Source organism: Pelodiscus sinensis, chromosome 2 (genome assembly GCF_049634645.1).
Source record: "Pelodiscus sinensis isolate JC-2024 chromosome 2, ASM4963464v1, whole genome shotgun sequence".
NCBI lineage: Eukaryota > Metazoa > Chordata > Testudines > Trionychidae > Pelodiscus > Pelodiscus sinensis.
Genome location: NC_134712.1, coordinates 131,001,440 through 131,027,581, shown reverse-complemented (window position 1 = coordinate 131,027,581; position 26,142 = coordinate 131,001,440). Strand labels below are relative to the sequence as shown.

Genomic DNA, 26,142 nt, shown 5'->3' with positions numbered 1-26,142 from the left:
CTCAGCTCTAGTTCTGTTTTAAACATGCGTTAGCTCATAGTGGTAAGATATTTTGCAGGCTCTCCATATCCCTATCATGCTTCACTGTAGAATTCAGTATGTCCTTTAATGGACTACTCTTTGCCCTTTCCTTGGGCACCATCTTTCACCTGTACATGACACTACACTGAAGTTTACCTTAAGAATACTAGCACTAGTCCCAGCCCTTAGGCTTTGTTTCTGAAACTGACCCTGTACATGTCTGCCCTCTGAACCATACAAAATATATTTAAAATTTTACTAAACTAGGAATTAACTAGTTCTCAGATTTTAATCATAAGTGTAGCGATGTGGTATCACCTGAATTCGGTATTGTTTGGGATGTGATGACGTAAGTGATATTTTTGTCCCTTTATCTGTGGAACAGCGCGGAACATATAACAACTATTTGCTCACCAGTGGAAATCAATAGATATACTTTTTAGCACTACAATTTTTTGCCCTAACAAAGGCTTGTACATTCCCAACTGCCCCAAATCTTCTTGTATAGTTTAATTTCTGAACTTGAGAAGTAGTTCATCCACTATTAGCGATTCCTCAGTGGTGGTATATTTATCACTGGTGATGTATAACTTGGATGTCCCATCAGTTATCTTCAGAACAGTTCTTAAAATGTTGCAGACCCCATTCTCTTCCCCACTTCTTCCCCAGCTTGGAGCCAACTGGCAGAATGCACAGGTGTGCATACAGTTTTACAGAGTGACTCTTCAAGTGATGTCTCTGTAGTAGTGGTTAATTAGCGCTGTGTGACCAGTTCCTTCTCAGCTGTTCTTGGTCTGATTTGATGCTCTGGTAGTGCCTGTATATGATTCAACTCCGATCCAGATTTAGGATTAGCAGCATAGACAGAATAGTTTGTTTGAACTTTGTTTTCCTATCGCTTTTCTTTCTCCCCATTTAAAAAAATATTTTACATTACATTTTGTTCATCCTTTTCAGGGATAACTTCGCCTGAGAATGCCCAAGGTCTCTTGATGTTAAATGTTGTCTCTCCTGCTCAGAGACATTTCCAGTTTCACATGGGCATGTTTGTTGGCTGCTTGGGGACAATGCACGTACTCAGAATTCAGGAAAGCAAGAGACTTAAACCCAAATTTATTCTTATGGAAATATCTCTCTGCATGGCCTCAGATCTTGGACCACAAACTCCTCCCAGTCATTGGTCACCTACTTTTGCTTCTGACAAACCTCCCTTGCCAACTCTGCAACAGTGAAACACTCCATACCAAGCACTTCATAGTTTGGAGCCATCTTCTAGGCCTTTGGCACGTAGTGCAGAGACATTGGTACTAAAATCTCCCAGCACTGCAACACTTCCCAGTACCTCAGCAGTTCCTAGTACAGCAATAACTATTGACTTCATACTAGAAGAAAAGTGAAAATTTAGGATGGTCATTTGTGAAGATCACTTCCTGACATGAATGGCTCTCTGGGCATTCTTTGATTTGGTTGTGCTGAGATCTGTTGTGGCCTCCATAGTGATGTAACAGGCCTCTTGGCTCCACTTGTTTGTGAGGTGCAAGGCTCAACATCTGATACTTCATTAGAATGTGCAGTCCTGCCAATCACAGACCCAACTCTGAAGCCCTTCCTTTCAACTGAGGGGAACTGCTCTACAGGCATCTGATGTGTGGAATACCCACAGGGACATCACTGAAAAAAGAAGAAGAGAAGGTCACTCACTTTGTGCAGTAACTGAGGTACTTCAAGATGTATATTCCTGTGGGCTCTCCACTACCCTCCCTGCTCCTCTCTACTTTGAAGTCCCAGCATGGTCCTTTGTGGTGGAGAGGGAACTGAGTGAGGGGCTGGTCACACAGCACTAGTTAAAGGCACAAGATTGGCATATGATATCAAAATTCCTTGACTAGAGGTGCAAGGCCTCACAATCTCCTGCAGAGTCTCAGTTACTGCATAAAGTAAATAACCTTCTCTTGTTCTCCTTTCAGTGACACCCCTGTAGATATTCCACATCAGGTGTCTGTAGAACAGTTCCTAGTGTAAATTTAAAAATTTGCAAAGTCTACTAGAAAGGAAATGTATAGGAGGAGAGAATCAGTGGGGTGACCTGTTTCTAAGTAAAGATAAAGAATTGTGATCAGCTGTGTCTTGGAATGCTAAGAGATAGCATCTTAGGTGAAGGATTCAGTGTAACAACTTTGTATGTCTTAGAAATGAAGAGTCTCAGTCTGCCTAGCTGTAAAGCAAATTTTGGATAAGCAATACTTTATAGATATAAGAGATGAGGGCATCTTGTTAATTAAGTCTGTTTTAGAGTGCATATTGTGATTTCATTTTATATGTAACTATTGTTTCCAATATTTCTACTTGCTACTATGTGAGTCACTATGCTTTGATAAATAAACGTATGCTTAGATTTGCATATATTAAAATCAAGTAATGTGAGTTAAATGGAGAGGTGATCCGAGATGGAACTGGTAAGCTGTGGTGTACTGCTTATTTGGAAGCAACAGATTGGTGAATACTGTGAGGATCCAGTGGACCAGATATTGACTACTCCGGGGAGATTCTTAGAGAAATTGGGGTAGAATGTGCTTATTGCTATCCTGCAGAGTTGGCAACAAGGTCTATGGGCCCTAGAAGGCAGTGCTTCTGGGGAAGCTGACCCATGGAAGGCATGGACAAGATTTCCTCTCGCTAAGGGCAGATGATAGTGAGCAGAGGTGGCTAGGGAAAGAGCTGCATGACCACCCCCCCAGCCCAGGCAAGGGCTGTAACAACCCTCCTCTAGCCCAAGCCCTACCTCTCCCTGCCCCAGTGTTGCCCTCTCCCTGCCCTTGCTCCACCTCTGTCCTACCTCCCTGAAGCAATGTTACCCAGGGGACTAGCAGGGCCAGTGCTGGTAGCAGAGGTCTTCCCTTTTCCCCCCTCCACATTCACTGGCAGCAGCAGAGCAAGTGAAGCAATGTGGCCTCATCTCACTCTGCTGGCCTGGCCATGTCTCTCCGCTTCCCACTGGCGAGTGTAGGGCGATCCTGTCCCTTCTCTGAGAGACGCGATTGGAGGAGTGCAGTGAGCTAGGGCTGTGTTGCTCCACTTGCCCTGCTGCTGCCAGTGAGTGCAGGGGGGCCCAGACCCTGGCTGTGGGCACCAAAACCTCTCTTCTCATCCCCCTACTGGCTGCTGGCCAGCCTCTGGCTCCTCCTGCCCATGGAGTTTGTGGCACATGCTGCCTAAGCGTTGCCTTTGATATTGAGGTGCCTCACAAGACTGGAAATTTCTGGAAAGCATCACGTACTTGAAACAGTTACGTTTGAGAATCACTGGTCTATGTCCTTTGATTCCTTAACCATTAGATTAAAATGTCCGATGTTCAGCTCCTGATGGGAGTGCTGTTGCCTCTGCTGGGAAGACAGACACGTACAATGTTTCACTAAATCATTGGAAAGTAGTGACTATTTTGATGAGCTGAATTTTGATAAGTGAAAGGCTGAATAGTGTATCACTGATAGCTTGAGCTATCCATTCCCTTCCTGTTGGGTTTTTTTATTGCTTTTAAATAGTTAATGTATTGTCCCAGAGACCACCAATGAAAAAGCAATGGTTCAGTTAAAAACATGGCTGTCACATGCCGGAGCTATCGTGAGCTGTAGCAACATTACTGAGATCACTGTTCTGTATGTTGCTGGCAGTATCTTGTTCATTTTTTTTTGTCATGGCAGATAACCAAAGCATCTGTACTGCAGCATATCCTGCAGAGTGCTATCCAAATGTCACACGCACTTCTCCCTTGAAAGTGTGTGTGGCTTGGTGTGTTTTTGTTGTTGTTGTTTGCATAAGGATAGGTTAGAAAAGAAATGGTTAAGCTGCGGTTAAGCATTACCTTCCAGGCCTTGATCTCTCTGAACAGATAGCAATAAGCACATATTAACCCCATAGTCCTCGAACCGTTCCCTATAGTGCCTCTTATCCACTGAACACCAAGAGAATTACCAAGCCTACTTCTCCCAAAGTAACAGAAGACACGAGTGTATAAAATTAAATTTAGGACCACCTCCTTGCTTAATAGATGGTCCGAATAGGAGAGGCAGACCCCAGAGAGAATGTGTAGATGACCCATTCTCTGTGGGGTCTGCATCTCCTATTTGGACCACCCATTATGCCGAATACCAGAGTCTTAACCTTTCACTCATCGTTCATTCTGCAGATATGCCTGAATAGCTGTAACTTCTGTTGTATAACCTTCTCTTTCGGCTGTATCTTCCGATATAATTCCTTGTTGGTGACCTTTTGCATCCATCCTAGTCTCAGGATCTTTCTATAACAATTCCTCTCGAACGCAAATATCCTTCTCTTAGAAGCTTTCATTACCACCCATGTCTTACATCTGTACAACATGCTGCTAAGTACACGTTTTCAAGATGCTCAACTTTGTTCCTAAGCTGATCGCTTTACTTTTCCAGATCTTATCCATCGCCTTCAAACTCACTCTTGCTTTCGCTATTCTAGTCACTATTTCCTTCTTACAGTCTAGATCATATGTCATATTTCTTCCCAAATACATGAACTTCTCTACATTTTCTAGCTCCATCTCATCTACACTGATGTTCCTTCCTATTTCCTTATCTCCAAATGCCATTGTCTTCATTTTATTGATATTCATAATCAGTCTAAACTGCTGCCCTTCCTCATTTAACACCTGCACCGTTCTCACTAGCTTCTCTTCATCTTCCTCGATGATAACTATATCATCTGTGAACCTCAAGTTGTTAATTCTCATCCCGTGCACAGATATCCCTTCTACCTCCTCCTTGATTTTGTCCATCACTCTCTCTAGGTGCATGATGATGATACTCAATGATATCGGATCTCCTTGTCTCGTACTCTACTCGTTCTAAACCAACTTCCCAACCCTCCACATGTTCTCACCACTGCTTCTGCGCTATCGTTGATATCCTTTAACAACTGAATCAGTCTGCTATCCACTCTTCATGATTCCAATACCGCCCACGTCACTTTCTGATCTATACTGTCAAATGCCATCTGAAAATCAACGAAGCAATTGTAGATGTTCTTGTTCTTTCGCCGAGCTTTCTCTGCTGTCAATCTTAGTGCAAATATCTGCTGTATGGTACTTCTGTCTTTCCTGAATCCCACTTGCTCATCTGCTAGATGTTCTTCTGTCTGCAATCTGAATCTCTCTGTCACTATCATCATCAGCACCTTGCCTAGATGACTCGTTAAGGCAATCATTCTGTAATTCTTGCACTCCAATGTGCTTGCTTTTTGTGTATTGTCACTAGCACAGATCTTGTCCATTTCTTTGGTGTCTTCCTTTCTTTCCATGCTATATTACATAGTCGGTGTATTTCCAGTGTCATACTTTCTCCACCATATTTGATCATCTCTACCGCGATCTTATCATTTCCAGGGCTCTTATTGTTCTTTAGTCGTTTCATTGCTCTTTCTACTTCCTCCTTTAGAATATCAGTCTCACTCTCGATGCTCAGCAGTGATATCTCTTTCAATTCTTTGATCAGTCTCTCTGAAACTTAGTTCAAATTGTGATTTGTACAGATGGGTACAATAGCTTGTCCATTGCTGCACAACCTCCTTCTTGTTCATGAACACCTTATCATTCTTGTCTTTGATCGCCATCTGCTTTGGCTGCCACTTCCTATTAATATTCCTAATCATTTTATACACCTCCCTGGTCTTACACTCACCATAATACCTCTCTGTATCTTCACACTGCTCCTCTAACCACTTCACCTTATCCATTCTGGCTGTTTTCCTTACCTAGTTGCATTTTACCCTATATTGCTGTTCTGCCCTCTTGGAGACATCCCTTCTGATCTTCAATACTCTCTTCTCTTGGACCAACTTCAGTGTCTCCTGCGTAATCCATGTTTTATTGATTGATCTTCTCTTCTTCCAGAACCATCTGCTCAATTGCCTCTTCTAGTGCCGTAGCTATCTCTTCAACTCTCTTATTTAGGTCTTTCTCTGTGTCCACATTCCTGATCTTCTCTTCGAGTACTGCTCTGTACGCATTCCCTATTTCTTCCTTGCCTAGTCTCACCACGTCTCTTCATTTCTTAAACTGTGTCTTATACCTTTTCTTAAGTTTCATCTTGATGTTTGCAATCACTAGACTGTGGTCTGAGTCTATATCCACTCTTTGGAAAGTTCGGCATTGCTGTACTGATGTTACCAATCTTCTTATCAAAATCATATCTATCATATTCATGGACTTCCCGTTGTTCGATCACCATGTCCACTTCCTACAGTCCTTTTATTGGAATCTTGTGTTGCAGATTACCATCTCATGCTCCATAGCAAACTCTAGTAGTTTCTCGCCTCATTCATTTCTTTCTCCACATCCAAACCCTACCATGACTCTCTCCCAACCTTCGTTATCTGTTCCAACCTTTACGTTCCAGTCTTCTCCGATGATCAAATCATCTCTCTTTGATATCTCTTTCAGCATCTCAATCTATTCCTCCATGCTGTCTGATGTAGGTGTATACACTTGAACAACTGAGATGTTGAACAGTTTTGCTTTGAATCTCACTACCTTCATTCTTGCACTCACTGGTTTGTATCCTAACAGTGCTCCTCTAGCTCTTTTGCAAAGAAGGAATCCGACTCCTACCTCATGTTTTGCTTCGTTCCCTGACCAAACGACTTTGCAACCACACATCTCTCCCAATGCAGTCCAATGCATCTCCGCCAATTGGACCTAGTTTATCCAGGTGGCATCCAAGCCAGCATCTTTTATCAGTTAGTCGTACTGGCATCAGATTTAATTCGTATTGTTGTTTTACAATCAGTGCATTGACGCTCATCTGACCAACCCTCCTCTTTTTTCCAGACTTGGGACTGGCATGAAACCCCTCGAGGCTTCATGGCAGAGTTTTAACACAGCAGCACTTAGCTATATTTTAGTGAAAACACGAATAAGTTTATTCTCAAAAATAGATTCAAGAGATAGCAAGTCAAAATATTAGAAACAAATGGTTGTATATAAAACAAAATTATAATATGCTTTCAAGACACTAAGCTGAAGTAACAAGTTACTCTGCTGTGTAAAGAATGGTTTCACAACCAGAGTTCTCAATGTGTCTGTCATTTTTCTGGAAAGACTAGCCCCAAATGTTCATTCCTCCAATTCCACTGATTCGGCCATTGCTGTCTGCAGAGAATGCAGTGAGTGATCCACTACATGACAAAATTTGAAATTAAGTGTGTTCCCCCCCTAATTCACTTGACATTCTTCACCAGAAATCAGCTGATAACAATTTGGACACTTCTGGCATCAGCTGAGTTTTAACTGCCAAACTAGAGGTTAAAAGACCTGTAGCTTCTACAAGCCCTTTGAGCACCTCAGCTGTCTTACTTCTTTTATGAAGAAAATGTTGTTGAATTAAAGTGAGTGTTATTTCATGTGATTGTCATGATCAAAAACTATAGTAGTGTGTGTCATGTCATTCTCTATGTAACTAGTGTTTTTTCTTTGAAAAACAAATAGCCAAGTGCACCTGTGCCTCTTATAGCAGCAGATGCTATGTTTAAGTTGCCATATAATTTCATTGTTACAATCCCAGTCATTCTTCTCCCTATCATTCTTTTGTTTCAATGCCTGCTTTCATTGAGTGCTGTCTGAAATCAGATACATTCTTTGGGGTGGAGCCCATGTGTACTTTCTGTACTCTGAGTAGAACTAGTTGGAAAATGGTTTTCCTGTCTTAAGGGAGAGAAAAACTTTTAGATTTCAGACTCTCTCTCTCTCTCTTTCTGCCCCCCCCCCCCCCCCCCCCCCGTTATACTGTGGGACAAAACAGATCTTTGGACATTTTTCAAAAAGAAACAATCCAGAGGCTTGGACTTGAAATTCTCCCTCATCTCAGGTGAATTCCCTAAGCATAGGGCTTGCTCTCTGTGTCCAGAGATTCTGTCCTAGCCCTGAAAAATCTTCTTGATGAATTGGCATTTTCTTATGGGGAAAAAAATTATTAAAAAATTCCTGAACAACTCTAGTTATGAGACGCTTAGCATACCTGAGTGCTGTAAAAAAATGATATGCTGGAATAAGTGGCTGGGTGGATTAATAAAATGATCTTTTGTTCTTGAAAACCATTTGGACACTGTCTTTTTTCTGAACATTTTGGTGAGATGAGGATGTATAAAGGGCAGCTGACATTCATGGGTGTTGTGAGTTTGAAGTATCCAGCCGATCATCACCACCTTTGGAAGTTCTTGTTTGATCCATATAAAATAGTATTACCTCTTATAAATATCCCAAATCACTTTACAGACCATAGAGGCCAGATTCATCATTGCAGACACAGAAGGTGCTAAATTCCCACCTCATCTTTATATATATTTTAGAGGGTCTGTCTGTGTGTCTATCTGTTCAAGAACTCTTGCTAAAAGGTAAGAGCTAGGGTCATCAAATTTGGTAGGAAGCTTCCTCTTCTCCTAACTTAAAGCAAGGACAGGGTTTGTACCAGGACAACCAGAAGTCCAGAGAAAAGGACAGTTTTCCATAACATGTGAAGAGGGATGGGGGGGGGGGGGCTGTTGTTCAGAGGGACGCAATTTGAGAGTGTACACGGTGGGCAGCTGTACCATCAAATGAATGGCCTGCAGGCCTAGGCCTCCACCATCTTGCCTGCCAGAACACACTGAGTATGTAGCTTCCTTGCCACAGCCCCTTCTCCCCCTCCTGGCCCTTGGCCACAGCACTAGGGTTGGGGAGGGGAGGAAAAAAAGGCCCTGCTGGGGGTGGGTATGAGAGAACAGGTTCCTGGCAGGTGGGGGGGGGGGGGCTGGAGAGAAAAGAGAGCAGCCCCTGGTTGGCTGAGGGGGAGAAAAAAGGGCCTTGGTGGATTGAAGGATGTGGGGGGAGAAAACAAGACCCTGGAAGCCAGGGAGGATTACCTACCTTGAGCCCCTCCTCAACCCCAACTTTCGCTCTCTCGCATACTCTCACCCACCCTGTGCCCAGCCCCCTGCCCCACATGCATCCACAAGGCTCTGCTCTAAAGGACCCAGATTATGCCAGGTAAGTCTGCGCCTGATGAGAGTAGGGTTGTGGCATATCCCCCACTTCATCCTGCTAGCCCTAACAGCTTCCTGTACCAACAAGCCATCAATATCCTGTAACCCTTATGGGACCTCAACACTTATAATTAACTATGCCTAATTGGAGTATTTAGATCTTGAAGGTGCGATTCCGAATACTGTATCTGATCACCGGTTAAATTGCCTCTACCCAAAGGTGTGGCGCATAAATAAAAACTTAACAATTTAGATAGATTTTTATAACAACAAGACTATATTAAAATACCAATCTCAAGTATAACAGATAGGGGGAAGTCCCCTTTAAGATAAACAACTATACTACCAGAGTCTAGTGGCGCGGGGGCAATTGATGTGGCGCTGGTGACCTCGATCCGTTGGTCCTTTCGGGCCTCGGGAGAGGAACAGCCAAGAGTCCTTCAATGGATGACCTCCGACGCTTGGCAACCTGCTATCCTTTGGCTAACTTGAAGCCGCAGGAGAGGAACAGCGGAGGCTGGTTGAGAGCGATGGAGTTCAGTTGACCTTCCGTGAAGCCTCCGTCCACGTAGTCTCTTCCTGCTCTTCGGATGCAGCTGGAACTGGCGACTGACGCTAGACTCTCTATCCTACACTTAACCTATCCTAAAATAAAACCTTAACTAATCCCAACGTGCCCAACGATCAGTCTCGACGACGGCCGACATGCGTGGACTGACGCGAGCCTGACGAACATACACGACGACGAGGATCTACACTAACTAAAGCCTAAACTAAACTAAACCTACACCTAAATGAAGGGAGGGTAAACCTTCCGTTTACCTCCACATCAAAAGATTTCTAGACCTCTCTCATTCCTTTAGCTAAACCTAGGACCAAGACTTAGACCACACTCACACTCCTCACCCATGCACTAAGTCTAACCCTAAATCTAGCCCGACGCAACACCTCCAATGGGCGTGGTCTAGACTTATAAAGACTAGGCTTATGCATATTCATGAAGGCTCAGGTTTGAAATGATTGGTGGAGATGGAATGCCTGTTTACATAAGTTTAAAATGATTGGATAACACTCTTTGGAAATTACATATTCATGAGTAACAGTCATTTTGATGAATATTCATACACCTTCAAATTTATACAGTCAGTTGGACACTATGTGCCAGGTGACTAGGCACTAATGGTTTCTGAGAATGATGGACAGTTACATTACAAGACATACCATGATACAGCAATGCATGATAGATACAATGATGACAATTTAGACCAAGTTATACCTTATGCTCATTGTTACAGATGATACATTGGTCTAAGCATGATGATACATTATATAAGCATTCAATCATTGCATAATTTGTAACAATCCCTACCAAGTGGAGTTTGCAGGGACCTTGCATCACTGCAGCACACCTTCTGGTGAAATTCCCAATTGGGGATCTGTAACCAAGGTCCTAGGAACAGAACCCAGATAGTGAATCAGGCCCTATAACAACTCTCAAATGCCCTATCCTGGTCAATCGGGTGGGGATGCTCCAGGCGCCCAAAAGAGGCAGGGTCTTGAGTAGAGTTGGTGGGGCCAGAGGGCTAACCTCCCCCAACCAGCCCTTCAGCACTGCCCAGCTTGTGTTGCCTGGAACTCTGGTGGTGATTTTAAAGGGCTTGCGGGCTGTCTCCCATTCCTTGTCCCCCTCCTCCCCATGGGCAGCCCTGATCATCTGAATATACACACAATACGTAGTCTGTTGCCATTCACAACGATTTCATCTTCAAAATTTCTAGAAACATAAATTGAAATCACTAACAAAATTATATAAATTCAGTTTATACAGAGAGCTTTAATTTTAATTGACAATATCCTTTTCACACTTTGGTGCTAGACTGGTCCTTTTCCTTCCCAGTTGTTGGAGAAACTTTCTTAATAGCCACACTGTCCTTATTGGCTTTCAATAACATTATTGTAGCTACTAATCTCATTGTGTGAATGAATAGCACTAAATGATGAGATGCCCCTTAGAGAGAAGAAAGCATTAATTAACAGTACTAAGCAGGGCTCAAATGGGGAATAGCTCTGTTCCCTCCATGGAAACAAAGTTCTTTGTTAACATATTATACATGCAGACTTGCTAAGCTCTTTAAGGGTCCCAATCCTGGAAGATGCTTAGTGCCATTAACTGCTATTGAACAGAGGATGCTAAGATTTTGCAGGAGGCACTCAGGAAATCACAGGATCAGATCTTTAGGCATTGATGTTTTTATTAAAGTGGTAAACAACTTAGGGTTTTAACAGTTTCACAATAAATGTGAATTTGTAGCTAAGTGGGAGACTGTTGCATTAATTTCTGTTTAATTAGAAATGCCAGCGCAAAGAGAGGCAAGTAAAGGATTTCATTTGCCCATTGATTAAAATGATAATTCATTAGCATAAGCATCTATAAAAATGTAGGCAGTTTACTCATTCAAATAATGGAAGAGACAATTAAGGACAAAAACGTTTGATCAAAAGGAGACAGCTTGCAGATCCATATTTTCACTACCACAGGATCAAGTGCACATCCACCTCATTTTTTTAAAAAAAAGTCCTTCATTTCCCAGTTTTGTTGTAAGCTTGATTTCTGTGTTAGTGAAATGTGTAGTAAATAACTCTTTTGAACAAATGTGTTTTTTCAGATGAAGCAACTGCCAGCAAATGATAGAAAAAATAGGAGAAATAAAGTGGGTTTGGTGGTATGGCACCTAGTATATCTAGGGTGATGGATAGGCTAATACGTCACCTATATAGAAGCTACTAGTGAGAAGAAAGAGTAAGAATTGATTAAAAAACATTCTCCTCCTTTTCCAGGTAGCTCCTTTCCCAATATCAAATATTTGTAGCCAGATCCAGAGCAAGTCTGTGTGTTGTCAGGTGTAGTTTTGCTTCCTTAGTACCCTTCAGTACAGGGGCAGATATAGGGCAGGGCGAACGGGGCAGCCGCCTCGGGCCCCGCGCTTCAAAAAGCCCCGCGCGTGCGCCGTGGCGCCACCGCGCATGCACATGGCATCACTGCACATGCGCTGTGGCAAAGGGGGGGCCCCATGGAATTATGCTGCCCAGGGCCCTGCAAAACGGTCATCTGCCCCTGCTTCAGTATGACAGATGGAATTAAGGAAGACTTAAAATGTTCATAGTTTCAGTTATGGGGGCTACCATGAAATCCTTAGATACCTAATCCCTGATCACAAAACCTATGAGACAAACAAAACAATCAAAAGCATACAAATACCCCAAGAAGAGATTTCATCCTAAAAGGGTAATGGGGCCAGAGAGTCTGATGTCTTTGTTGCTGTAGAACTGATCTTGTCATGATCTTGGTAACTAATTGACCATTCATTATCAGTGGGAAATAGGTCAATGGAGGGATGATAGGAGTTACTATAGAGAACTTTCTGGGTGTCTGGCTGGTGAGTCTTGCCCACATGCTCAGGGTTTAGCTGATCGCCATATTTGGGGTCGGGAAGGAATTTTCCTCCAGGGTAGATTGGCAGAGGCCCTGGAGGTTTTTCGCCTTCCTCTGTAGCATGGGGTACAGATCACAGCTAGAGGATTCTGTGCATCTTGGGGTCTTCAAAGTATTTGAAGGCTTCAATATCTGAGATATAGGTGAGAGGATTATTCTAGGAGGGGTGGGTAAGATTTTGTGGCCTGCACTGTGCAGGGGGTCAGACTAGATGATCATAATGGTCCCTTCTGACCTTAAAGTCTATGAGTCTATAAACTGGCCTGATTATCAAAGCTGTTGAGAACCCACTGAGTTTTCAGTGAGTTTTGTGGGTGCTTAGAGAGTTAATAAAGACTCTCTTGACAGGTGGCAGGCCTGGAACTGCATCTTTAAAGAAAAAGAATTAAAACCAGTCACTGGTATATTTCAATAGGAGGAGGCTTTATCTATCAATATCCATCATTAGAAGAAACTGAAATTTCAACTTTGAAGTCCTATATTACCACTAACACATACAACTGAATGAAACTGAGCCAGTCTGGTACCAAGAGCTTTAAAAAGTTGCATATTCATTATAGCAAATAATTGAGGGTACGTCTACACTACAGCGCTAATTCGAACTTAGTTCGAATTAGTTAATTCAAACTAAGCTAATTCGAACTAACGCATCTAGAACTAAAAACTAGTTCGAATTAGCGTTTTGCTAATTCGAACTAGCGCGTCCTCACTGATTGGACGCAGGGGGGCATTTAAGGGTGGTTGAAACCGGTTCTGGCAGGGCATCAGGTCAGTAGTTGCTTTGTGTGGCTGCTGTCTGAGGCTATCTGAGGCTCGTGCTTAAAGGGACCCCCCTGGACAGCCGGTTCCCAGCTTTTCCTGCTTCCTTGCCAACCTCGCCGAGGGACAGCAAAGCGTTGGTCTCTGTGCCCGTCTGTGTCGGTGATTCCCTTCGGGGACGCCGCCGCAGGTGGCAACATGGAGCCACAGCTCGCTCTGCACCTTCTGGTGCACTTTCTGGACTTGCTGCTGCAAGCCTGCCACCAATGGCTCGAGGCTGCCTGGCACCTCCTGGTGCACGTCAGCCCCCTGCCTCTCCGCCTGGCCGCCCTGGGGGCTGTGGAGGAGCCGCAGCGGCGCCCCGGCACCGGCGTGCCCTGCCGCATCTGGCGTCTGGACACCAGCATCTGGCGACTGGTGGGACCGTATCGTCCTGGAGCGCTGGGAGGACCGACAGTGGACCCAGAACTTCAGGATGAGGAGGGACACCTTCCTGGAGCTCTGCGAGTGGCTTGCCCCTGCCCTGCGCAGAAGGGACACTCGCATGAGGCCCACCATCCCCCTCCAGAAGTGGGTGCCCATCGCCCTCTGGAAGCTCTCCACGCCGGACAGCTACCGCTCCGTCGGGAACCAGTTCGGCGTGGGGAGATCCACCGTCGGAGCAGTGCTCATGCAGGTATGGCACTCGCCGGCCACTGCGCCGGGGGGGAGGGGAGCTGCGACGAGGGGATAGGCCGCCCCAGGGACAAAGGGGGGGGGCGGGAAGAGGCGAACGCACCCCGCACCGGAGGGGTCGGTCTGTCCCGGCCGTACTACACGCCGCCAGGGGGGTTGCTTCTGGGAGTGGGACGCGGGGCACTGCCAGGGCATGAACGCTCCCAGCTACCCGGGCGCCCCACTGATTGGCGCTTTGCTGTGTCTCTCTCCGCAGGTGGTCAAGGCCATCAACCGGGTGCTGCTCCGCAGGGTGGTCTGCCTCGCCAACCTGGATGCCGTCATCCGGGGATTTGGCGCCCTCGGCTTCCCCAACTGCGGGGGGGCCATCGACGGGACGCACATCCCCATCCGTGCCCCGGAACACCAGGCTTCCCAGTACATCAATCGCAAGGGGTACTTCTCCGTGATCCTGCAGGCCGTGTGTGACCACCGGGGACAGTTCACGGACATTAATGTGGGCTGGTCCGGCAAAGCACACGACGCCCGGGTGTACCGCAACTCCTTCGTGTGCTAGCGGCTGCAGGACGGGACCTTGTTCCCCGACCGCCACATCAGGGTCGGGGACGTGGACATGCCCGTGTGCCTGGTGGGGGATGCCGCCTACCCACTGCAGCCGTGGCTGATGAAGCCGTACACGGGGCACCTCAATCCCTCCCGCCAGGCCTTCAATGCCAGGCTGACCAGGGCCCGCATCGTGATGGAGGGGGCCTTCGGGCGACTGAAAGCCCGCTTTCGATGCCTCCTCACCCGTCTGGACCTGGCCGAGCACAACATCCCTCCCGTGGTGGCAGCATGTTGTATGCTCCACAATTTGTGTGAGTGAAAGGGGGAGGCTTTCCTGCCAGCCTGGATGGCTGAGGCTGACCGCATGGCTGGACACTACGGTCAGCCCCGCACCGCCGCCATCCGGGAAGCCCAGCGGGGGGCCGTCCGGATCTGGGAAGCCCTGCGGGAGAGCTTCCAGGTGGAGGAGGAGGACTGACCTCTCCCTTGCATGCCCCACTGGGGCCTTCTTCCACCCTATCCCCCTTCCCCCTTCCCCTCCCTACCTACTGTAAAATAAAGACACATGTTTTTCAAACAAAAACGTATGTTTATTTCACATAACTGGGGTGGGGGAAGGGAGGAATGAGGGTGGGGGAAGGGAGGAGGGAAACCTGGGACGAGGGAGCTGGAAGGGGAGGGGAGGGAAGGGAGGAAGGGAAAGGAAAGCTCAGGGGTGGGAGTCCGGTTGCCTCTCCCGTCTCGCCACACTGCGGGTCCGGGGGCATCGGTGGGCAATGGTTGTGGGGGGGGGGGGGCAGGAGGGATGGGGGGTGTGGAGGAAGCAGGAGCGGGAGCAGGAGGGGGAGCAGGGGGAGCAGGAGCAGGAGGAAATGGGAAGCGGTCGAGCAGGCTCTGGAGGTGGCCTCGCAGGGCACGGCCCTGCTCCTCCAGGGCCTCCAAACTCCTCTGGCACAGCCTCAGGTCCTCCTGGATCCAGTGGTCCTGGGTGCGGAGCTGGTGATCCATGAACCGGAGGTGCTGCCTTTGGTAGTCCTCCTGGTTCCTGGCTCTCCTGCTTGCTGCAGGCGGGGTGGTGCGCCCTGCAGGCCCAGGTGCTGCAGCTGTGGTGCAACAAGACCAGCGGTCAATTACCCCAGGGGCCCAGGTGTGTGAAACCCAGCTCCCCTCTGCAAGGCCAGGGCCCCTGCAGGCTCCCCAGCTACTGCTCCGTGGTGAGCAAGGACCAGGCCATGGTCCCGGGGCTCCCTCTCGCCCCAGCCCCCCATACACATAAGGGGAGCATGATGGTACTCACAGGTGGATGCCTCCCCGGCCTCGGACGACACAGGCGAGCGGCTCTGTGGCGTGCCTCGGGGGTCCCAGGTCCTGGGCAGGCTGCCGGCAGGCTCCTGGCTCTCGGAGCCCTCCTCCTCCTCCTCCGTCTCCTGGAGCGGTCCTTCTGCCCCGGGGTCTATCACGTCCCCGGGGGCAGGGACGGCACGAGCCCCCAGGAGGCGGTCCAGGGCGTGGAAGTGGGGGCAGGCCTCCGGGTCGGCCCCTGGCTGGCAGGCCCGGGAGTAGGACTGCCGCAGGTCTTTGACCTTGCAGCGCACCTGCTCCCGGCTGCGCTGGTGGCCCCTGGCGGCCAGGCTGGCAGCTATGCGGCCGTAGACTGCCGCGTTCCTGTGGCTAGTGCAGAGATCGTGGACATTGGAGGCTTCCCCCCAAACCTCGATGAGGTCCACGATCTCTGCACTTGACCAAGTGGGTGCCCGCCTCTTGCATCCCCAGGCAGGCTCCTGGGAGCCGCCAGGCTGGTTCTGGGGAGCAGTGGAGGGCTGGGTGTCCTCGGGTGGCTGGCTCATGTTGTGGCAGGTGCAGGGTCTGTTGGCTGGGTGCTGGCAGCCTTGCAACTGGCACAAACTGTGTAGCCAGCCCGTGGCCCTTTAAGGGTTCCGGGGCCAGGAGGGGGGCAATAGAGTTTCCCTGGTGTTGGCCAGAGTGGCCACCAGGGAAAGCTGGGGAGGGCTAGCCTCCCACTAGTTCAAATTAAGGGTCTACACAGCCCTTAATTCGAACTAGCTAGTTCGAACTAGGCTTAATCCTCGTAAAATGAGGTTTACCTAGTTCGAACTAAGCGCTCCGCTAGTTCGAATTAAGTTCGAACTAGCGGAGCGCTAGTGTAGCGCCTATGAAAGTTAGTTCGCACTAACGTCCGTTAGTTTGAACTACCTTTGTAGTGTAGACATACCCTAAGACATATGGTTCAATGTAATAGTCTCAGATGTTGAAAATAATTGTCCACTCATTCACTCAGGCATATGTAATGGTTTAAAATACCTAAATCTTGATTTGTTTGAAAGAAATTTGTTTCTCAGAAAAACTTGGCAATTTGTGATCACTGTAGGGAATAATTCCGGACACACTGGGTGCAGGTGAAAACAAGCAGAGGATGTATTGGTTCACACAGCTGCTGGAGTGCCCATCAGGGGGTTAGCCTGGTAAGCACTGACTTAACCAAAACATACATTAGATTATATAGGCAGCAGATGGGCGGAGGGGAAGTAATTTGATAGGTCTAGCTGCAGAAATGAGATATGCACATAAGCCAATAAAATATGAAGGTTACACAGGATCCCCACGCATCGCCAATTAAACATATTATCACTAATACAAATAATTATTCCTAACAAGCTAAATAAGGCTACATAAACAAAGGCATGTTGTTGGTCATTTTGTCGGCCAGAAATATAATGCGTCTCCTGCGGGGGTGGTATTGCCTTGGTGCGATCTTTGGGATCCAAGCTTATTTTCTAGGAATAAAGCAGACAATAAAAAACAATCCCGCGCGGTTGTTTGGTACAGGCCTTATCAGAGTGAGGCCCCTGTGGTATGTGGATGCCAGGGGAACTAGGGTTACGGTAGCTGCCTGTCTGTGCGCTGCCCAGGCCTGGCCTAATGATTTCAGATTTGAGTTCTCTTTTCACAGCAGGATACCATGGACTGCCTCAGTTTACCCTACAATCACTAATATCACATCTCAAATTTTGACTCCTCCTGGTCTTTGAGTGAAAATGTACAGGTGAAATATTTGGGGCTAGGTTGTAAATCCTGCCTTGTTTTCTTTCCTTTGAGAATTCATAATATCACTTTGATTTGAAAGGACTGGGAATTTTGCTAATCTTTTACTAGTCATGCAGCATGCTTTTTACATACTACTCTTCATCAAAGAAGGTTGCAAATATAAATGTTCTCTCATGTTCTCATTCTTTTTTAAATACCAAAAACAATTAAATATTCTTTAAGGGGTTCTGAAAAGAGGTAAATAGCCACTCTTGTGATGGTTGAAATGTTATCCTTTAAATCCATTTAAAACTAGAGCAAGATCCACTAAGGCTTAGTCAATATTAAGGATAAACAGGAGGATGCAATCTTGGTAGGTTCTGCATCAGGTGTCTCAAAATCACTTTACCTTCAGTCCAGTGCCAATCCTCGGATCCTCCTAGTGGCCCAATGGACACTATGCTCTGGCAGGGCTGTGGAGAGGGGGTATCTGTACATTCCCCTGTCTGTTCTCCAGTCATGTGTGTCACCCCTAGGAAACTTAACACACACCTCAGGGACTCCTGGCTCCATCACTGGTAGCACAACAAGACTAGAGCAGCTTCCAGATGTTAGCTCTGTTCCATGGCTGCCACGGCCCTGTGTGTGCAGAGCCTCATGGGACATTTTGGCATGTCTACCCCCAGGCTTCATGGCGCCCACCTCAGCCTACCAATGGATGAGATGGTCCTCCATACTCAGGTTAGCCTGTGGGACCTTGGTAAGGCTGGAACCAGCAGCAGAAGTTGAGCCCCTCCTCCCTCCCTCCCCTGCACTTACCACGGTGGCTATGGGGAAGCAGAGCTAAGCAGCAGCCAGTGCTGGGTCTGGGCTGCTCTTCTTCCTGCTGCTGCAGTGAAGCAGAGCAACTGGGTTGGCCTGGGAGAGGGCAGCGGAGTAGAGCAGAGGTTTCTGTGTCACTTTGTTTCCCTGCAGCTCCCACCACCATGGTGAGTGAAGGGGGGTCCCAACTCCTGCTGCTACCCTGCGTCAGCTCTCCTGGTAATGCTCAAGGCCCCTTGGGGGAAGGGTCTTGGTGGGGGGGAAGCAGAAGTAGGAAGAGGTGGGGCCAGGGTGGAGCAGGAGCTGGATTTGGGGATGGGGTATGTACACTCTCTCCATGGTGTTGGGGGGACTCATGTGCCAGCAGCTGTCTGTGGACTGGATTGTGGAATTGTTCAGGATGCAGACGGCCCATGGGCTGTGAGTTTGAGACCCTGATCTAAGTACATAAATACTTTTACACCTGCCCTAGACCGTATGCTCTAAATTTCATGAGTACTCATAATAGTTAATGAATAACAGATACTTTGTCTTGGCTTCCATCTTGATTAAGTTAGCTACTATTCACAGCTGGCAGAGTAGATCTGAAAATGCAAAAAATATTGTGAACACAAAATTAGATTGTTGAACTGTATCCACCCAGATAAGCAGCCCTTCTTACTTTATTGTGGTGGCTCATAGTGATAGTGCTGCTGTGCAGAGGCCCCAGTCAGCGATATAGGTATGTCAACAAGTAGTTGACTAGATGATTAATGGATAAAACTACAAGCTTATTGGTCAATCTTGTCAACTACTCGCATTCCCCCAATCCTTGCTGCCCCTGTATCTGGTTCCCTTAGCACTAACTGCCTGGTGCCGCCTTTGTACCTATCCCACTGTGCTGCTGCCTCTATTAGAGGCAGCAGTGGGGCGGAGGGGCCTGGGCAGACACTGCTTTGCAGTGGCAGCCCCTGTCAGCAGGATGTCCAAGCGCCCCGCAGACAGGGGCTGTTGCCACCCCGCACTGCTGCCTCTGTATCAGAGGCAGCAGTGTGAGGCAGTAGGCAGCCCATCTGTGCAGGGAGCTGGTTTTAAAACTGGTTCCCAAGTTCCCCCTGTTGCCTCTGAGTGAGGCCAGATTGCACAGACGACCAGCCCCGCCCCTGGGAATTATCTAACAGTTGTGTAACCAACAATATTTGTGTGATTACACAATGTTAGGTTTCAATTATACGAAACCTAACATCCCTACTGCTATATGAATCACAGAAGAGGAAGGGACTTAGAGAGGTCATCGAGTTCAGTCCCCTGCCCTTATGACAGGACCAAGAACTGTCTAGATCATCCCTGACAGGTGTCTGCCCAACCTGCTCTTAAATATCTCCAGTGATGCAGATTCCACAACCTTCCTAGGCAATTTATTCCAGTGTTTAACCACCCTGACAGCTAGGAAGTTTTTCTTAATGTCCAACCTAAACCTCCCTTGTTGCAGTTTAAGCCCATTGCTTCTTGTCCTGTTCTGAGAGGCCAAGGAGAACAATTTTTCTCCCTCCTCCTTGTAACACTATTTTAGGTACTTGAAAATTGCTATCATGCCCTCTCTGTTTTCTCTTTTCTAAACTAAACAAGCCCAATTCTTTCAGTCTTCAGTCATAGGTCATGTTTTCTAGACCTTTAATCATTTTTGTTGCTCTTCTCTGGACCCTCTCCAATTTCTCCACATCTTTCTTGAAGTGTGGTGCCCAGAACTGGACACAGTACTCCATCTAAGGCAGTGTAGAGCAGAGGGGAAGAATGACTTCTCATGTCTTGCTCACAACACTCCAGTTAATGCAACACAAAATCATGTTTGCTTTTTTTGCAACAGCGTCATACTGTTGACTCATGCTTAACTTATCTACTATGACCCCTAGATCCCTTTCAGCAGTTCTGCTTCCTAGACAATCACTTCCCATGAGAACATGAGGATGTATAATCGGGCAAGAAACATTAAGCACCACTGTGTGCTCTGTACTGAAATGCTCACTAGCGAGGAATTTTGGTTTACTCAGCACTTTCCAAATTCCTCAAGGGTTTAGTCTCATTTTCTGAATCTTTGTCTCTACCCTCTTTACCCTTCCCCTTATCCTTTCTGTGGGAGAAAAAACTTTTGCCTCCTTAAATCAAAGGGCCCTCAGGATTCACTCAGATTTCAGAGCCTTCAGAAGTTTAAAAAAAAATGTCCCTGATGGTGCACCTCTTCTCTGTTCCACTACCCTCTTCTGTACGTGTTTTTTGCAGAAACCATGTTTTTGCAGAAGCTGCTCTTTGGAGTGCCCTCTCAGAAAACATGAAGGCAACACTGTATAGCTTCACACAGCTTCGGACCTTATTAATTTGCACTATGGATCATAGAGGTTGAAGTGAGAGATTTCAGAGGACTGTATTTCGTTCCCCCAACCTCTTTCTGAACATGGAGGGCAATGCTCAGCCCCTAAGACAGGTAGGTCCTATGACAATATATATTTTTCTCTACCCTACCATTAGTAATAAGCTAACTGAGGACAAATACCATGGGGCAGGGAGAAAAGACCAAGGAGCACAAAATACTAAGGTTTTCAAAAGTGACTAGAAGGGTTTTTTGGGGGAAGGGTGGGGGGTGACCAACTTGACACACCAGAATGGCCTGGTTTCCAAGGATGGGAGGTCAGCACTTTCTGAGAATTAAAATATGATAAGGTGTGTCAAGTTAGATACCCAAAGTCACATCTGAAAAACTTGGCCAAATTTTTAGGATGAGAAGATTAGTTACTACAATATGCAACCTCATTACTCCTAGTATGAGGACTTTGTTGAAAGAAGGGGCTGGAGGACAATTTTAGTTTCCACTGATTGCTCAATGCTGTAATAGCAAAAAAGGAGTAGAATGAAGAATGCTTGTTTATAATTCAGACCACCGGGAAGATTTGCAATAGTCTATACAACTTTGCTTCTACAAGCAAAACAAAAATTTCTTCTCTGCCTTAGCTGTACTGAGATCTCAGAATGTGGCACATTAAGCAGCTAACATTTGACAAGGAGAAGCATACTGCAGTAAAACTTTAAAAGCACCGTTGAAGTAGATAACAAAGCTGCTGCTGTCATTCAATAACTATCCACCGAAGATGAGTTGAACATGTCTTAATCAGGAAGTTGTGGGCTTGTAGTACTGAAAGTTGGGATGTTCCTTCATGGTCACATGAATAAAGAATACCTCACTCTTTCAGTTTTTTTACTCTGTTTGGGAAGTGAGAGCAGAGTATACTGTGTAATCGGAGTGTGGCCATTATGATGGAAAGCAAAGAGCTGTTAGAATCCCTCCAAAATGTAAATTAGGGATTTTCTTCTGGCATTCTATACAGTGAACTAGCATAGAAAGAAGAGTGCATTACACCACAGTGGGGACACTAGCTAACTTCTTTTTTATCCTGCAGTGTAGCGTGGTGATGCTTCACAAAGTAATTCTATTGTACTGAACAGAATTACTCTTTACATTAACAGTTGCATTGAAGTTAATAAGCAATATGCTATAATATATAGAAAGTTAATTTCTGTCTACTTTGCACCAAATAGCTGATGTCTCCATTAACTGTTTACAAGATGTGGGCATGATCCAGCAAGTGGCGAGGAATTGTAAACACTTTTGGTAGCCATTTTACAGATTGAACAAGTCACTCCCTCATTGCTTGCTGATAATTTAGTTTACAGGTGTGCCATGTGCATCCTCCTGTTTAAAACTTGAAGCCTAGACCCATTAAAGCAAATTCTTTTCATTTGCTCCATCTAATACGGAACTGACAATTCTTGTTTTGTGCATTTGCAGTAGGGGTGTTAGACATCAGGTAATAGAATAGTCAACCAATTGCATGAATTCTTAACTTTTAGTTGACTATTCTGCAGTCTCCTGGGGCGGGACTGGCAGCCAGTACATGTAAACCCCCCTCCCAGGGAGACCTGTGCACCCCTGCACTGCTGGCAGCAGCACAGGGTGCCAGGCAGGAGCCAGTCTGTGAGGAGAGACAGTTTAAAAAACAGTTCCCCTCACAGACCAGCTGCCTGCTGCTCTGCGTTTGCAGCAGCCCCATCTGCTGCATCCATAGTGAACCTTGGCCTGCCGTAGCCAGGGATTGCTGCCATGAAGCAGCCTCTGTCCGTGGCAATTCAGGGCCCTCAGCAAGCAGAGGCTACTTCACGGTAGCCTCCTTGGGTTTCCTCCCCCCTCCAATCTGCTGCCTCTAACAGAAGCAGAAGGGGGGAAATGTGAGTAGCTGATTAGATTAAGTCTATACTTATCAGTCATCTAGTTGACTACTCATTCACATCCCTAATTAGCAGTGGTATATTTCTACAGAATTATCCTCTTACAGGTCATAAGATTTAATTTTTTGGGGGGGCGTATCCAGAATTATTCACTAGGAAGACTGGGTTAGAAAATGTAATTTAATTCTAAGCTGGAAACTAGCAGATAAATACGCTAGTTTTATTTTTGATCCTCTTTCCAGACTGCAGGGATCAATTCCTAGAGTAATTAAAAAGGTAAATACTGTAAATAATGAATCTTTTCTCTATGATATATGGTCCTCGTAGTAAAGTATTGTGTTCATGAACAGTGGTGAACTGTGATGATCTGAAAATGGAGCTAGTGAAACTGCTTCTTGGAAGTTGCAGAGTAATATTAGATTTTGATGTAAAACAAAAACAATGTTTGTGGATGTAGTGAAAAGTGAACTTTAGTTTTGGACAATTTAAATTTGGACTTTGACAATTTTCCTGATACCTTCTGTAGCCATTCTGCAGAAATTAATTGGGGTGGCATACCTCAAATCATTAATGTTCTGGAGTGTCATCACTTTGGCTAGGTCTAGACTGCGGCGTTTTTGCGGAAAAAGCTACGCAAAATGCACAGCACATTTTGCGTAGTTTTTTCCGCTGGTTTTTTTTTTTTAGCCTCCTCTTTTGGCAGAGCCTTTTTTCCTCATGAAATGAGGAATACAGGGCTCCCCAAAAGCGTGTGTTTGCTCTTCCGCAAATAAAGTGGAAGAGCAAACACATTCCTTGGGATAACTCTGGTATCCCACAAAAACCCCGTAGTCTAGACCAAGGGGGTCATGGCCGTCTTCCTGAGAGGTTGGAGTGCTTTGATCCAGGCCAGCCAGCATTTTGTACACACGGTGGGGGGGGGGGGGGGGGGGAGTGGCAGGGGAGCAGACCTGTGCTTTAAATTAAAGAGGTCGCAATGCTTTAAATTAAAGGGGTGGGGGTTTTTTTCCTCAACAAATATTTTCCTGGTGCCGCAGGGTCATGAATGAAAAAAGGTTAAGCACCACTGGTCTAGACTTAGCCTTTAAGTTGAACTTGTTGTCTGTGCAGAGCACTATCTGTGTTTTAATCCATATAAAGGTAGTACTAGAGAATTGATTATGGGCCGGGAGTAGCCTACTCACCAACCTGTAGAAGGTAGTGGATTCATTTTATAGTGTTTATCTTGAGGATAGGTATTTGACTCTCTCGTATGTTGCACCAGCAGGTTTTGAAGATAATGATCATGATTCTGATCTAACTCCCTCTCGGATAAATCAGGAGTAACTTTGTTAAAGTCACTATGCCAACATAAGAAAATGGATGCAATATCACGATTTCAAAAAGTTATGGAAGGCAGAAAGATAAAGGGAGAGTAATGTATGATCATTCTGTTATTTATTGGTTGTTAACAAAAGCACGGGAATGGAATTACTATCATTTTGTTGTTCCTAGATAAGCAATTAAGAGGTTCAGTCTGAACAGTACTGCAACAAAGGACTTTTTTTATTGATGGGTGCAGGTGTTTTACAGAAGCACTTGAGAATTATTATTCCTGAATTAAATACTGGTGAGTTCTATAAATGAGTGGTTAACATAAAAAGCTACAATTAAGAGACAGTATTATGCTTTCAGCTTCTCTTCTTTGCCACTAAAAATTTAGGGACTGATTGTCCACTCACTTAAACCTGTTTTATATAAGCATGACTGTGTTATGTCTATTAGATTTGTCGCAGTTTTATCAGAGAAAGAGAAGTTGAGCCTATTCTGTTGTGAAAATCAAATTTTCATCCAAAGTGTAAATGTATGTTATAATTTGCATTATAAATCTGCTTTTCTACCCTTTGAAAAATAAATTGCCACCTGTGGCAGTGGTGGTACACTTTTATATGGTGGCCAAAGTTTTAAAATGGAAAATCAAAACCCTTGTACAATAAAAGCACTTGTCACATTGGCAGTGGGCAGAAGTACAGATGGTTTTGATATCTGCGGAAGGGGAGGTATTCTTGAAACCAGAAATGGATGCCTGCTTGTAATTTGTACCACTTCACCCGACTGCTTGCTGCCATTCCAGCCACGAGATCCTAATTCCTCCTTCATTGCAGCAGGCTTTCAAACTTCATTAGCAAACTTGAAGGCCAGATGCGTTTGTAATGTGCCCCAGTTGTACACCACGGATCTACACAATTATTTATGAGACAGCAATGGAACAGAAGGTATCCGGATTTTCACATTCTATTCTTGGTTCTGGTCTAGTTCAAACCAGCTCAGTCAAGCAGGTAAATTTGTCACATGCATTCTGAAAGCCTCTGTGGCAAACTTGTTAAAACTTCATCCTGTCATATTAGAAAACTGGGATCTATTAAGCAGGGGTGGCCTTGTGCAAGCGTTTTGTTACTTTGTCAAATGGATGAATAATACATTTTTGAAACTAGAATAGGGCTAAGAATGGTAAAAAGGACAGTAAGAGCTTGTCTACACAGTATGTTACTATGCAGAAAGCCAGGGTGTGAATGTACAGCACATGGCTTGTTGTGTAGAAATGTTCCCTGTGGATGCTGATTTAGTACAGTGAAAATTGCAGAGTGGGACTTGGCTTACACCAGAATTTTCACTGAACTGTAGGTTAACACATTGGCTTGCAGCACAGTAATGTGCCATATAGACAAGCTCTAATAAGGATAAATGAAAAGCACACAAAAATACCAATCAGTGGACAAGGAAACAATTGGAACTGAGTTCTCCTGTCTCAAACTAAGTATATATTGCCCTAATACACAGGGGATTTTGAAGGGAAAGTCTCTCCCTTGAAATCCAGATAGAGTTGGTTGTCATGGTAAATGTATCGTGGTAGGTGGGGGTCTGGCACAATTTTTTTTTCTTGAGTAAATAACAAGGGGCTGCCAGTGAGCATGCATTAGTATATCACAAATCTTGATACAGACTCTTCTCTTTGATCCCATGAAATTACAAACTAAATGGCTATGTCTAGACTGGGATGATTTTCCGCAAATGCTTTTAATGGAAAAGTTTTCAGTTAAAAGTTTTCAGGAAAAGAGCATCTAGATTGGCACGGACGCTTTTCCGCAAAAGCACTCCTGAGGTCTATTTCAACCCTATGATTCTAGGTGCTGACACAGCTATCTAATGATTTCTAGGCATAGATGCTAAGCTTTGAGAAAACATCCTTTGAAAACCCAGATGAGAATATGCTGACATTGGGATATTCTGCCTCCCATAACTTTAAGAAAAATAAGTGTATGATAATGAACAGTGAATAGGATGCTCCACAGTTGAACTGTGGCTCTGGAAAATTTCTAAATAATAATAAAGGCTACATTTTATTGGTTTAAGGTTAATAGTTCATCACAGTGAATGTTGAAAGGAGAACTGACATGCTGATGAAATAATGATTTGCAATATGGAATGGAGAATGAAAAAAT

General features: G+C 45.6%; 1 protein-coding gene across 2 annotated transcripts in view; it reads left to right on the top strand.

The window, feature by feature from the left end:
- FBXL7 (F-box and leucine rich repeat protein 7) overlaps window positions 1-26,142 on the top strand; it is a 323,839-nt gene that overhangs the window by 214,540 nt on the left and 83,157 nt on the right. Inside the window, exon 2 of one of the 2 annotated variants that reach the window (XM_006117086.4) lies at window positions 20,663-20,864. The exons of the other annotated variant lie outside the window; for it this stretch is intronic. The gene's annotated coding sequence lies outside the window, so the exon portion shown is untranslated. The remainder of the gene's footprint in view (window positions 1-20,662; window positions 20,865-26,142) is intronic. 2 annotated transcript variants of the gene reach the window in all.